At 42.4% G+C, this 16,172-nt stretch overlaps 1 protein-coding gene across 3 annotated transcripts in view; it reads right to left on the bottom strand.

Moving 5' to 3' along the window:
• fynb (FYN proto-oncogene, Src family tyrosine kinase b) overlaps positions 1-13,885 on the bottom strand; it is a 78,044-nt gene extending 64,159 nt beyond the window's left edge. For all 3 annotated transcript variants that reach the window (XM_062436681.1, XM_062436679.1, XM_062436680.1), the window contains exon 1: positions 13,753-13,885. The gene's annotated coding sequence lies outside the window, so the exon portion shown is untranslated. The remainder of the gene's footprint in view (positions 1-13,752) is intronic.
• Positions 13,886-16,172: the final 2,287 nt, after the last annotated feature.

Here is a 16,172-nt window from a genome sequence, read left to right as displayed (position 1 = left end):
TTATAGTTTTCAGATGTTTTATTACAGAAAGAGGATACAACCCATGACCAAAAACAGTCATACACTCTGTCATAGTGAGAAGTTAAAAAGGTTGATAGGTGACTTTTGGTAGAACTGCTACCACACACAGTTGTATTAGATAAGCTTGTCATGTGTTTTAAATGTAAAATCTAAATATGAAAAGTAACTAGTATAAGTATAAGTATAAGGTAGCATTGAGTAAATGTGTTTAGTGACTTCTCACCTCTGTGTTAGTATGAAAAAAAACCAGCAATAAATTCATTTTGGCAAATCAAACTCAGCTTCACTCAGCCTTCAGCTTCAGTAACAGCTCCAGTTAAAAAAGCCTCTTTTGTAAATAAGGGAACAAAAGCTCAGAATTAAACCGTAAAGCACTTTTCTTTTCTTTTTTTTGACATGGCAACTTTTTATTTACAAGATAAATATCCACCGGGCGCCGATAAACTTTTACATCGCTGCCAGCTCCGTGACTGACAGTGGAACGAACACAGTGGAGTCATTGTGTGGCGGGAGGGTGGGTTGGGGGTGGGGGTGGGGGCGGGGGCCGGGGGGTTAACTGCACGGCACGCCTCCTGACTGCCCTTTATTTACAAAAGACGCGCTGTCACTGCTGCCAAATGTGTTCGAGCCCATTAGCTGCTGATTTGACTTTAAAGCTCAGTCCTGCTAATCTAATTTAATCTGTCTCTGTGGCCTCACTGATTGCTGGACCGTAGCAGCGGCGATGGTGGTGGTGGTGGTGGTGGTGATGATGCTAAAAGTGCACGCCGGCTTCAGCTGTGTGATGCAACTATTTGCAGCAGCAGCAGCAGCAGCAGCAGCATGTGTGGTGGCCGCCCACATGGAAACCTGTTGCTGCTGCTGCTGGTTTATGTATGTGTGGTCTATTACGTGATAATTTCCTGTTATTGTCAGAATTAGGTCTCCACAGGCTGAATGGTTATATGATCAAACGGGATCAATACACACATTTATAAAGAAAACTACCTGCAAAATATAGTCTACTATATGTTAGGTTATATTCAGCATTTTATTTGTTCATGCATAGTTCACAAATATAAAAATGTTATTTAAAACATCACTGCAGTTAATATAAGTTACTATCGTAATGCTGCAGCCACCGGCTCGCCCACACACACACACACACACACACACACACACACACACACACACACACACACACACACACACACACACACACACACACACACACACACACACACACACACACACACACACCACCTACTATTAAAACAAACCCCAACTTAGTGATTTAATATCCTCCCAGTGTAACCGCTGAATGGCACTGTTGTGGATGTAGATGGTGAGCTGGTGGACTGTTCGCTGCCACAGATGAAGAAAAAAACCCTGCTGACTGCTTTAGCCTGTCTGACAGCAGGTGAGACAGAGGGGGGGAGATGACAGACAGAGAGAAAGAATGAAAGCTAAAAAGAGAATGATGACGATGAGGTGATGAGGTGATTGGAAAGTACCTTTAAAAGTGAGCTACTACAGCAGCAAAAAAAAAAAAAGAAGAGTAGTATTTGGATGTTCAGTTAGAAGCAAAATAGCTTTTTTAGTGGCAGGTTACAGCATGTCTATTTTTTTTGGGGGGGGGCATCTGTGGAGGGACTCCCAAAATACTCTCGCTGCCCTCAGTGTGTGAGTCAAACATGTGATTTAAGTCTTCTTTACCAGCAGAAAATTGCCATTTGGCTGCTCTGTGTGTCTGTGTCCGCTCTCCTTCCTCTCCTCCCTCTCCTCCGCCGGCCCCGGCGCAGTCATGGCGACGGGCTCCCAGCAGGCTTTTTGCTGTGAGTGTGTATGTATAAGTGTGTCTGTGTCTGTGTGTGTGTGTGTGTGTGTGTGTGTGCATGTGGAAGTGGCCCCCGGAGGGAGAGCTGACTCTTCTCTTTTCATCAGCGGCCCCTACCAATAAAACATAATGGCAGTGGGGCTGTGAGGGGGGGGGGTGGCGAGGGGTAGGTGGTGAGGGGGAGAAAGTCATTCAGCCACACAGAGCTGTCACATGACCCGGCAGAAACACAACGGCCTCAGTCATTCCGCCGCTGACGCTCGGCTACCGGGGGGGGGGGGGTACGTGGGGTACGAGCGACACTGGCCCGGGTACACAGCGGGGTCCATGCAGAGGAGAGCGGGACTGAATATGCTCAGGGTGCTGGGGGTGCTGAGGGTGCTGAGGGTGCTGAGGGTGCTAGTGGGCAGGAAGGCCGGAACACCATGTGACCTACTGTACAGCCAGGGTTCAAAGTCAGACATCAGGCTTTGTGCTGATTTTCTATTCCGTCCATCTATTGTAGCTCCTGTCAGTGCCAACACCCCCACACCCCCCTTCTGTCACACCATGTGTCAGCTCCAGCACACACTAACACACACACACACGCACACACGCACGCAATATGTTCTGTTATCCTTTAAATGCTTCCTCATCTCCTTCCTTTTCCCTACGCCTTGTTTCCTTTGCGACCCAAACACACCAGCTGTGGTTATTTTAGTGGCACCAGTTATCCTCATACTGACAGAGGTTTTCAAACTGTGTGTGTGTGTGTGTGCCTGAGCAGCAATTTGCATCACAACTCATAATCCTTCTTTGAGTAATAACTCAAATGTCAAATCTGAAAAAAAAAACAAAAAAAACAGAAATGACACACATGCTGAGAGTCAGTGTAAGTCACGCTTGCTGAGGACATCGTCGTCATGAATGCATATTGATTTATTGATTTATTACTTCTACTAAATTAATCTGCAACTATTTTGATAATCGATCAATCTATTTTTTAAAGAAGAGTCTCTGATTCCAGCTTCTTAAATGTCAATATTTTCTGACATTAGAAGATGTCAGTTTCTATCTGATAATCACAGGATTAATCCATAATGAAAATAACCGTTAGCTGCTGCTCTGCATCTATTAATCTGTTTAGAAATCATTAGCTCATCATAACTCCTAACAGAGCCTGCCTGACAATCATCACATTGTGAAGTTTTCTTCAGTATCATAGTAACACAGTAACATCACGTCACACTAACAGGAACTGATAATAGCTCATCTGCCTATTTGCCAAATGATGAACAAATATAGATTATAGAACAGAAGTCAACCTGTGAACTACTATGGGTCTCTGGCATGCACCTACTTAAAAATAGCTAAACTCCTTTCAGTAGAACTTTAAAGCTATAAAGATGTAACACCTTCATATGAAAGTATGTGGTTCTGTTGAGGGTCAGGATTATAATGGACTTCTGAAACTATGACAGAGAAGTGAAATGCTGCAGGAGGGGTTTGAGGAGTTTCTGTTGCTGTTTTTGAGGCTTTACTGTAATGACTCTGGGTTGCTATTGGAATCTATTGTATGTAAATGTGTCCAAACTTATTACAGCTCCTCTATGAACTTTACAGGTCTGGTTCCAGCATCTTCATTGTGAGAATAGTTCCTTTCCTCTGTTTTATATCATTGTTAATATGTTATCTTTGAGTTTTGGACTGTTTTCAGACACAACAAGATCTTTGGATCTGACATTTTATAGACTAAAGCCCTTCTCAAAAGAGTGTATTTTTTTTAAAGTTTAATATTCACACTGATATCTGTAGAACTGCCTGACACCACTCCAACACTTTTACAGCTTTTATCCATTTCATGCATCCACTCCCTTCCTTTCCTTTCTTCCTTTATGTTACTTCCTGTTAGAAGATGGTGCAGAAGAAGAGGAGACAAACTATCTCAATCTCGATCTTTATTTATATAGCGCCAAATCACAACAAAAGTCATCTCAAGGCACTTTAGACTGAACTCTTTCATTCATTTAAAGAGACTTGACAACATCAAACGTCAAAGCTTCGAAAAACCTACAACAGACCAGGAGAGGTCAACTATTACAATGACGGGGACATGCTCCCTCACTGGCTTCCCAACCAATGGAGAAAAAAAAAGCCAGTTGTATTCTTCTAGAGCAGTCAGAGTCGCCTCTGCTGGGAAACAACCTGCGAGTCTCTACGGTGATGATGATGATGATGATGGTGGGCGACCGCTTTTCCCTCTGCGCCGCTCAGACACGCCGCGCCTCGTCGAGTTTAACATAAAACTTGCCGTCAGCCTCCCACTTCTGGTTCATTTCAGGGCTAGTCTCTAAAGGGTAAGTAGGGCACTTTGCCATTTCAATAATAGCTGCATTTGCAAAGCTTACAGCTTCGGGCTACCGCCTTTACATGGATTTAGAGCAACCTTGCAGACTGTGTGGTGGTTTGGGTTGTGATAATATATGCAGCTCCCTGTGGTTTCTACCAACATTGTCATGGAGTTCATGGTAAAGATACGACATGCTGCAACACTAATTAAATCTGCAATGTTTCATCCCTGTTCCCATGAGCTCTGACGGGATGAGATTTGATTGACGTGTCGGGCCTGCCAGTGTGCTGCGGCTCTCACTGAATGACACACACACACACACACACACACACACACACACACACGCACACACACAGAGGAGTGGATTAAAACGGACAATTATCCTCACAGCACATTAGGCCTCCTGGACTGTATCTGCAGCTGGCTGTGTGCAGCTCCGCTACATGAGCGAGGGGATTTGCCAGGTGATTAAAGCATTACTGAGGGAGCAAAAAAAATGAGGGTGTTCTCACATCAAGAGTGAACACTTCACAGGCTGAATAGCTTTTGTGTGTTCATAGGAAGGCAGAATTAACGACTGATATCATTCCCACAAAGGCCGCTCTCAACTAACCTGAGGCGTCAGCTGCTTTTTTGGTTTGTTACACAGGAACTATCAGAGAAGTTGTCCACGGAAACTGCATCAAAGTATCAAAAAATACTCTGCAGGTGATTGGATGAACCACCTGTCAATCACCATCTATCTACCTATCTATCTATCGTTAACCGTTTAGGTTCGTGTGAGGCAGCTGGATTTACACGATCACCTGGGAGTCCTTCTAGAACACTAATTGGTCTGAGCCAGTAGTTCAGACTAAAGCATTTAACTTGAAGCCTGACTAGATGACTTCCTGCATGATTTTGTGATGTCATGATTTCACAAGTCCAGCTGCCTCACAGTAAGTAAACTCTTAACACTGAGTGAGGAAACACCTGAATGACTGGCAAGAATGTGCAATGTAGATAAAATCCTCTATCACTTTACATGTAAATGATATAGTGGTACAGTATCAATATGTACCATCATATAGTAGTTATTAGAAAAGCAATCGAGATAGCTCATGACAAACCAAGATACTGAGAAGTCTTACTTACAGATTTACAGCAATGCTTACAAAGGCCTAATCTAATCTATGTATGTGTGTATGTATGTATCTATCTATCTACAATATTTACATAATATATGTAGTTTGAATTCATTATGCATAACTGTAGTAGTTGCTATATTCCTTAATAGCACACATCCACTGTCTAAAGTGTATGTTAAGTTAATATGAGGTGAGTCTGCACTCTTTATGTTTCCATGGACTGTGTTTCCTCCAGTAGAGTTGAATTAAGAGAAGATCACTTCACAACCACTGTGCACAGCAGGAATGATTACAGAGACCAATACTCTGTCTACATATATCATATAAGAACTGCAAACAGACCAACTTAAACTAATCAGAATCTTTTGGAGGGGAAACATCCTGAAGTGTAAAAACGCTACGGCAAAATCTCTGATGGTTGACAAATGGAGATCAGAAAAGGTTAAAACAGTTTTTAGTCAGCTCTGTTTGGCAGGTATAATGTATGGTGTTACTGTGCATCAACACATGAATGAGGACTTCAGTTATCTCATTAACTACAACTCTAAGTAACAACTGCAACAGCTGCCTGATTTGAGCCCCTGAACTTACAGCAGCGAGCCACTCAGGCTTTTAGAATGACGGTCTGCTATTGGCTCGTCACTGCTGATGTCACCGCCTCCCACATCCTGAACTCAGGTCACATGGGGTGGAGGGTAGAGATGGGAAAGAATCTCATGTTTACAACTTTTGTTTTACGTCTCCGGACAATTAAAGACGGGAGCGTGACTACAGAGTTGATGTGATGGTTACAAACAGTGCAGACTGACAATATGACAATATGACAATATGACATATACATAACATGAGGCTTTATTATACTGAACAACAGTCTGAAGCAACCATGTTTGATTTAAAGGCACTTTACCACCTTCTACAGAGTCAAGTCAGATATATGAGAGCATTCAGATTAACATGAGTTTTAATTATGACAAGAAGTCACAAACCAGTCATTATAATAACTCACATCTGACAGCTACACTCTGTACCAAACCATGGACATAATATTCCTAACATGAACCACAGATTTCTGTGAAGTTCATTATCTTGGGTTTAGATTTACTGTCCTTCACATCAGTCTCTTTAATGTCTTCCTGTATGAAAACAAGGATTTTTTTAAATGTTCCATGTGGAGATGGTGAAACTGAAACAGAGTGAAAGTGATGCTGGAACAAAAAGTGACTGTAGTTTCAAACACAAGTTTTATAAAGTTAAGGTGTTAACCATGGTGGTGAACACTTCACTAATTCACTAAGAGTTGCTACAGTTTCATCACATGAAAACCTCTTTAAAATATTTACATCCACACATTAAATGCTTAATAGTGAAACCTGTGAAATGACATTAAACTGAATCAGATCCTGACTGTCTGCCCTCTCTAACCCCTCATCACTATATAAATATATATATATACATAATCAAGATATCATCTCTGGCGTCGGAGACTATCCACCATGTGACAGAGCATCCTGAAGACCTGAAGCCTTGTGACTCTACCAACACTGTTTTTATCTCTTGGCGTCATCGCGGCATTTTCAAACAGGGGCCCCTGTGACGGCCCTAACCGGGGCGTAGCGTTGCCGACGTGACGCCGCGTCCTCAGGGATGAGCGATCGTCTCCTTTGTCAGCATCTCTCAGCCGCATCGGCAATGCAGAGAAAATGACGCCGTGAGTGAGACCGAGACCAGACAGGCAGCAGGGTTCAGGAGACCACGTTCTGCAGTGGTGAGGAGTCTGACTGTCTGAGAAGAGGTGCGGCTCCACACATGAACAGCCGCTCTTCCTGTGTGTGCATGAAGCGCAGGCAGAACCGGCGTACTGTACGTCTATATTAATATTCATAGAAAACATAATGGCTTCTTTGCATTGCAGATTTTTTATATCGGCGTCATCTGGACGCAGCACAGGGAGGCTTTGTAGAGACAGAATGTGGCCCTTTGTCGCCTCACACGTGACATTAAGACACAGCTGGAAAACCCACAGCAGGTTCATTATGTATGAAAACTCTGCAGGTCATTAACATATGTAGAGAGCACTTTTGTTTTCACTCCCACCTCCCGACCCAAACACCTATCATCAGTGGAGGGGGGGAAAGGCGGGGGCTACACCCACATGATTCCTACCTGCTTTAAGATGCTCCAGTGTTCAGTGGAGAGGTGCTGAAGCTGTTTAAAGAAACAAGGCCAACTTTCACACACTGTACAGCAACATCAAGCAACCTCATTTCAAATATCATCGTTTTTTTTTATCTTTCTAACATGCAAAGTTATCAGGAGACCATTTAAAGATAAAGTCGAGTATCTCTGAGATAAAATCACCTAATCTTCTATTTCTCTTTGCATTTTTGGCCCTTATCAGAAGACACGTCTCTTCCAAACAGCTGTTTTGTGAGGAAAAACCTTCATTTTTCGGCGTCTCCTCTTCGTTCACCTGCACCGTTTGTGTCTGTTTGTGCATCTACAAGCTGTGTCTGCAGAGCTGCTGGTCTACTGAGGAAATGCTCTCAGTGGAAACTTTGATGTAAAAATGACTCAGAAAGAAACCTTTGCTCGCAACGAAGCCTCCTGTTTACAATGGATGTTCAGACTCACTGCGTGTTATATAGGACAGCTAACCGCCGAACATCTGCCACATCTGTGTTTTGCATTCACTACAAATCATTTTGTACTATTCCGGCCAACCGTACATATAAGCTGCAGTATTTTCACTGTGTTATTCATTAGATCATTTGTGTAGAAAATGAAAATAAACTGGCAGAGACTTGAAGCCTGACATGATGATGTCATTACTGATTATTTCCTATGAATCCTTGCTCTATAAATCGTCAGTTAATTGTAAACTGTCGGGAGTCTTCAGATGAATAGTTTTATCGAAACAACGTAAAAAATTAAGAAATATTTTATTTTTATAACTAAATAAATTTAGTTTGCTTAAACCTGTTAGGATAGCTACTTTTATTGGACGATATATTGTGATAATAATATATCGATATTAAACGATGATAAACGATATTATTGAAAAAGCTGCTTTAATTCCTACACGACTAATACACAGTGTTTGGGAGCATCATGCAGGAGTCAGGTATACAGCATCACTCCCAGCTGTTTCTCCAACCACCACATGATGATCTCTCTCTCTCTCTCTCTCTCCCTCTCTCTCTCTCTCTCTCTCTCTCTCTCTCTCTCTCTCTCTCTCTCTCTCTCTCTCTGGCAACCTGCCCACACACCCACATATGGCTGGAACCTGTTATAGGAACCTACTATTGCCGTTCCACTGCTTCAGCGGCAGTATAAACTTTCAGGCTGGGTGGCGGCTGGCAGAATTAAAAGATTTCTGCTCGATTTATTCGGGCGGTGAGGTTTTAAATATAGACGAGGCACTCCAGTGCACTATTGAACTCCTGAATAAAGGCTAAATGGACTTGAGAGCTAAATGGAATTTGGAGAGATTTTTAGAAAAAAAAAGAGAGTGAGAGATTAAAAATGGAAAAAAAATGTAGAGCAGGATATGAGAGAAAGAAAGCCACGCTCCTGCACTCCAGATGTAAATGAGCAACTCTGATTTATTTTTTGTCAGAGGAAATGAAGCCACACTCACACACACACTAACTGACTTTGTGCATTTTTCGTGCAAGCAAACACAAAGACGAGCCGTGGCAGGTGGAAGTGGCGTGATGTGATCTGTCTGATAGGATCTGTGTACCTCCGGCTCCTGGAAGCAAGACAAACAGCTCCTGCTAATTGAAATCCTTTGTAGAAACACACCCCCCCGTTAGACGGACACATCTCCCAAATGCTTAAACCCCCCCATTCCTCCCCGCATCGCTTTCGCACATCATTTCCTCCCTTGATATCGCTGTAACAATGACCCAGCGACACACGCCTGCCTCATTAACATTCCACTTCTTCTTTAGTTTATTTTTTTTTAATTGTCCACATTACTGACGCTGGTGGATGGTGTAAAAATGTAAAAAACATCAGCAGTGGAGAGACTAACAGCTGGAGGGGTTTTTCAGGCCATCATATGATCTGTGGCTGTGCTCTCACATGTCAGCGGTCGTCCCCCGCCGGCTTTGTCACAGCCTGCATTCATCTGTGGTTCAACATTTACTTTATCTGTAACAATAACTTCATTGGAGCCCGCGAGTACGTCACGACTCAAAAAAAGATGGGGGAGAGAAAAAGAGAGGCATTTTTTTTTATCTCCTCTGCTGGAAGCGTGACACAAAGGACGGCGTTGTTGTTGTTGTGGTGTCTCTCTGACCTCTGGAGCTCTGCTGTGACGCCGAGCACAGAGGAGCAGCCCACTGAGCTCTGGGTTCAGAATGCATGACCTATGGGACCCTGTGAGCTCTCTGTGACTGGACTCTGCAGTATAGGAGGGGGCTTTTATACCCTAAATGTTACTAATGAGGAAGGGTGGGGGGCACATTTAAGCATTTCCAGTGTTCTTGTGGTTAATCAGTAAATGTGACCTTTTACTACCAACTGTATAAATGAACAGCATCTTATTACATATCATTCATATTGAACTGAACTCTGTTGCACTGCTTGTACACAATACAACCTTCCATATACAGTTTACAGTAATAATGTAACTTGTACATATATTATTGATTATGGACAGGTTACAACTGTTTTCATACCTCTTGCCACTAATAACTAGAAAGGTAGTCCTCCAAGCTTAGTTCATTTGTTATTAAGTGATTATACAATACACTTTAGTCAATCACCTGTAATAATATGACTCAAGTTCGCATGATAACCGAGAAGTGCCAAAAAAAACCAAACCAAAACCAAAAGTGGAGTAAGTGGATGTTTAGTTTAGTTGTTTTTGCATGTTTGTAATATGGTAATATGTTATGTCTGCTTATCTGTTCACTTTGCTTGGATTTGGTGATTATGACCTACTGATTACTAACAGGACTCAAAGTCCTTCTATGTATCAACATCATTTATTGTATACAGTATTTAGAGATTGTTTATTTATTTTATTTTTTTATCACTTATTACAAGAATACTGTTGTGACCCTCTCCCTTACCTTTCGTAGCTGATTCATTTCATTGTGATTGTAAGTTAGCAGACACAGACACTGACCTGATTAACTGTGCAGCATACAGTCCTGATTACTGCTGCTGTATGACAATCAGTTGATTATAGGGCTGCAGCTATCATTGTCATTACTGATTCATCTTGTACTCTAACAACTATTTAACAAAGTACAGAATGTTGTTCAGTAACAGGCATGAGTTAGAATGAAGTAGCAGTGATGAGGACTGGTGCTTCAGTGGCTCTCTGCACTGACTTCATCCAAAGCTGTTCGACATGTCTCATCATGTCATCACATAGTGGATCACACCTGTACTTCTCTGCAGTGATACAGTACATGAATCAAAGCTACATAGAAGAGATGAATGAGGGTCACGTGAACTGGGTCCGAGTGAACTCCAGGACCAGGTGCTCTCCAGGTTCAGTCAAGATGTGATCTGAAAGCGGGTCAAAGCCGAGGCAAGTTTAGGAATGCAAATGAGTCCAGAAGCGAGTACCTGATAACCGAGACTCCTCGATGTGCCACATGTGTTATTATGATAACAACCAACCAGTGTGTACATCCAGGTCTGCCCTCACCATGTCCTGACTGTCTCCACAACAAAGTCTATCAAAACCTGTTGGAATGTTCATGAGAAATCAGCTGACCGGTGGAGTAGATGTGGGTATAGGGATGATTGAGTTTGACAATACATTGCAAAAGAACTTGGGCTAAGAGTGAAATATGGTCTGATGATCTGGCAGCTCTGTGCATTGCTCCAACATGTCTTATATCAGTCCTATGTGAGGTCAAAGGCACCAAAAGGCAAAAAGAAAGATGTAATAATGTGTTCAGTCCACCTTAACAACAGAGAATATAACCTCCATAGCAGAGACAATAGTTAGGACCAGGAACGCTGTATAGTACTTTATCCTTTAATATTCATTATAAGAAAGCATTAGCTCAGTATCTCATAACAGCTGGAGGAACATTATAGAGCCAGAAAGAAAAAAAACAACAAAGTTGGATCTGATGGAAAAAACTGGAGCTTCAAAAACTGAGACCAAACTGCACCGAGGCCCAAAAACTCCACACGTCTAAATTCCATTCTACATTTGAACTGTACACAGTATCAACGTACTACACTGTTGTACACTAGCAGTAAATAGCTTTACGGTGGTTCCTGCTTTAATTCCTAATCCTGAGGCCGAGCTGTACCTTGAAGTGCTTCCCTGTGGCCAAAATACACTTTTACATGTTGCATATTCCTAAATTCATTTGATTAGTTTAATCAAATTACCAATCAGGAAATGTCAGGCAGTTGGAATTCCAGTGTTTTACTGTGTGAACTATCCCACCTCGCTGTTAGATAACCTGCTCTCCTGCCAGCACAGTATCTGTCAGTCATGCAGTGATGAGGCTGAACTGTGATTACAGACACAGCACCAGTGTGAAACGTGTGAAGCTTGTTTGAATCCGTCTGTGTAAATTGGCCTACATGCTAACTGCCTGAGAGTCATCAGAGATATATACTGCACGCTTCACTCTATTGTATGGTGCTGAGAATTTATTTTAAAAAAAAGAAAAAAAGAGCAACCCTGAACTCATAACTCATCCTGACGAGAGCGCTTTTTATCTGCAGAAGGCCACGAGTCATACAGGGACTACAATACAAAACCTCACGGCAAAAATGTCAGATTTAAGGAAGGGTTAGACTTATTAATTCATATCTGTACATTTCCAATTAATACTAATGCTAAAATGCAACAGATAGTACATGATTAGGATTCAGATCTTCAGAGCTACAGAGCGTGATCATCTCTCACTGTATGAAAAAATGATATTTCACAGAGCACCAGTGGTCCCTGTGCTCCGTTTCCAAGACTACTACCTCTCATTAGAGATTATCCAGGCCCCCCCTCGGGGACACATCCATCCACACAGCCATATGCTCCCCTTCCATACACCTGAATCCAACGGAGCAGCGCCTCAACTCATCAGGCCCGTAACGTCACATGGTTGTAAAATGAGCGGCTTCGTCTTCTTGGTGCAGAAATCTTACACTTCTTAGCGGAGTCAGCAAGCTGTCCACCAGCTGCTGGCACCGCTCAAAAACCCGAGGAAGCCGGGTTTCTGAAAATAGGGATAATGGTACTTCTATGGCAAAAGAAAGCAGGGGGAAATTACAACTCTACATCACACTGCATCGCTTCTAGTTTCTGCACAATCCCCTTGAGTGCCACCTAAAATAAAGTCATTATAAGCAGCAGGTCTTACTGTTGCATGTTGTAAAAAAGAGGCTGCTTCATTAAGAAACACTTTTTGAAGAAGTGGGAGGGGGATGCTGATGTAAGAGAGAAGCAGCAGCTGATGATATATAATCGATTACGCTGATTTTTTTGCAAACACAACACATGGAACAAATGGCTGAGGTTGACACCTGCCTGGGTTTTAAGCACTGAGGGAATGGATGGAGGGATGTATGTCACTGACGGAGTAGATGAGAGCAAATAACCAAAGGAGATAGGGGAGCAACAGTTTTAGTCAGTGCACTGTGAATACAAGCCTGATTAATTAAACTGCACGATTCACAGTGAAGCTTGCAGTAGAAGGGACTTGTTGAAAGGAACACAAAGTACGGACGCAAGAGTTGGAAAGAGTCGAGGCAATATTCAAGTGATGCCAAAACACAGCTTCCTATGTAGAGGAATGCAAGCTGGTCCTCAAAGTTAACTGAGCACTACGGTTTCCCTGCTTCATGAAGAGGAGCCTGAAAGCATCCCAGATAAGACAGCCACTGTGAAGCATGTGAGGTTGTGTCCTTCACATGACTCCACTAAGCATCAATTGGAGATGCTGCTGCTGCTGCTGCTGATGATGATGGGGGAGAAGGAGGAAGGAGGGATGAGGTGTGTGTGTGTGTGTGTGTGTGTGTGTGTGTGTGTGTGTGTATGGGGGTCATGGTAAACAACAAGCAGAGGCTCTAAAACCAATGCGTCAAGATGCTTTGACGGCTCCTGCGCGTTCACAAACACACCACGTTCCTCATTTTCTTTTTAGCCAATGACCGTGGATAACCTCCACGTTTAATTACCTCTCTGTTTCTTCTTTCCACTTCCACAGGCTCCACTCACACTGGTGTGTAGTCTATCTCTCACTCAATACACACAGCATTAAAAGCAGCCGACGCCTCACCCTCACAGCCTCCATACAGCGGAGCTACGAGGAGGTGAAGCTCACCAACAGGCACGTTTACGTACAAGAAACGTCAATAATAACAAGAAGAATAATAACACTGTAATACCTGGAGGTGAAATCACAGCAATGCATTGGGCTTCAGACAGGAGTGAGATGAATAGTGAGTAAAACGGACAACACAGTGTCTCTTACCTGTTCAAAGTCGTCTAATAATCCGCAGCACTATATTCCATAACCGTAATGATGAAATGATAAAGTGTGGTAGAGACTAGCGATGTGTGGCGGCCCTGCTGTCGCCCTGCTGCTGCTCGTCCGAGCCGCTGCGTGATGCGTGTGATGGCGTTAGCTCTGCAGGGCCACAACATCAACTGCTGCTGCCTTCAGGGGCTGTCGGAAATATCACGATGCCACAGGAGAGAAAAACACACGACTAAAAAAAAGAAAGAAAAAAGAGGTAGTTTATATTTAAGAATGACGTGTGGAGTGCGTATTAAAGCAAAAGTGTCTAAAGTGATAAATAAAAGGAAAAGAACGCAAAGTGACATCAGTATATTATTGTATTGGAAGGTGCTCTGAAAAACTACAGCCAAGCGTACATTTTAAATGGCTTAACCAGAATGAGCCTTGTTGTGCAGCGATATACTTCCACCTGGCGGACAAGACTAGACACCGCTACTACTTATCCGCTTTCCCACCCAGCTGTTCACCATTCCATTCAAGGAAAATCGTGTATGTGCTTACAACTAAGAATCCCAAGCTTTTCAAAAGCACGTGAAGCACACATAACGGGCCCAGTCCATTGACTGACAGTACGCCCGTCCAATCAGCGGGCAGCAAAGGCTGGGAGAAGGGATGGATGTATGCGAGTAAACACTTCTTTAATAAAACGTCTCATCTGTGATACACTTTAACTGGTCAGCTGTTATATTTATACTGAACTAGCAGGTCAAAGGCTTTAATAGAGTTTAGAAGCTTATTTACACAGACTGTTCATAGCAATATAGACTAATAGGACTTACATGGAAGCTATTAAGTATTTAACTTTTTTTTTTCTAATTAAAAGTGACGTTTATGAAAAGTCTGTTTTTATATCTTGAAACAAGTGGTAGGCGCCCCACTATAATTCTGTTAAGTGTTTGACTTCTGCTAACTTTAAGTTATGAACCGCTACAGTGAGCCCACTTTTTTTCTTCTTTTTTTTTTTTTAATCGCTTGACGTTGCAGCGCCATCTTCCGGACACATGTAGAACAGCACATCAGGTCTGTTTTGTATTGATTGTATTGTTGATGAGTATGATCAGGGCCCCTGTATCTGTATACATGATCCACACGCTCAGGAACCTGTTAACCCTGATTACACCTCATCTGAGGACAGTTTGGTCATTTGATTTAATTCATTTCAATTTTTAAAATTTAAAGTGATCTCAAGGCACTTTCCACTCTTCAATTTAACCATTTCATGCATGAATTATGATAACCCCAGTCAGGATTTTTCTCCTCATTTTTATTTAGGCATGACATTTTGTTTTTATTACTGCAGGGTTAGTGGTAGTGTATGGGTTGACACACTAGTGTCCACTGTGATGGCTGAAGTGTTACTATGCCATCAAAATCCTTTCATACATAGGAAAACAGCTTTTGAATAGCTGTCCACTGCAGCAGAACTGTGCTGTAGGTGAACGACCAGCTTACTATTTTTTTAGTGAAACATGAATTATGGCTGAATCCTATTAAAAAAGCAGTAGGTGTTAATTTAGTCAGCAGCAGGAACCTCAACTCTGCAATGAATGAATGATCATAATGTGTTGGGGAACCCTAACCCAATGCAGATACAACACCATTGGTCTTGAATGCAGCCCCAGTTAAAGCCCCTTCCCACTCAATCATGGGCTTTGTTTTCACATTTACCTGATGAAGTAAAATTTCTCTCTGCTCATTGGAAGGCTGACTTCAATGGGTGGGCCTAATAACAGGATATGTGACATTACAAGTAGTTTGGAAGCCAATGCTGGACCAATACACAACTTACACAGGTGTGATGTAGAAACTTGAAGCGTCCAGTGTACAAACACTGAGAATGAACTTTACAGTGAAGGAAACATTGTGTCAACAGTTAAACTTTAGAAATGAAATATATTTGCATATTCATAGATTCAATGTAAAAAGTATGATTAAAATCAGACACACAGCTGAGAATACATGGCTGTGTGGGTATTTAATGCTTAAAGGATGATTAATTAATGATCATTATCAGTGGGCTGCTTGGTCTGGGGCCCCCGGATCCTAGGATTGCTACTGCTGAGCATAACGTGTTAATCGCTCCTCACTGACTCACTCACTGTCACACACTGCTGCTTTAATGGACCTTTGTAAACTGTGCACAGTGTACAGCATGTGTTGGTCATATTCCTGCACTGTCTGCACACATTGTTGGACTTTCATTCCTGTAGTGGATTGTGATGTGAGCAGATGCCTAAGGCTGTGTCCTACCGGGGACACAGAGCGCACACACCAAAAAAAAAGACTTTTTTTATCGCTTACAGTATTTGCACGTCATGTCTTCTCATAATGTCACTGAGGTTGAAAGTAACGAGCCTGTTTTGTCAATGTAA

Source organism: Scomber scombrus, chromosome 17, assembly GCF_963691925.1.
Source record: "Scomber scombrus chromosome 17, fScoSco1.1, whole genome shotgun sequence".
Taxonomy (NCBI): Eukaryota; Metazoa; Chordata; class Actinopteri; order Scombriformes; family Scombridae; genus Scomber; species Scomber scombrus.
Note: the sequence above shows the minus strand (reverse complement) of the source record. Positions and strands in the feature narration are given on the sequence as shown.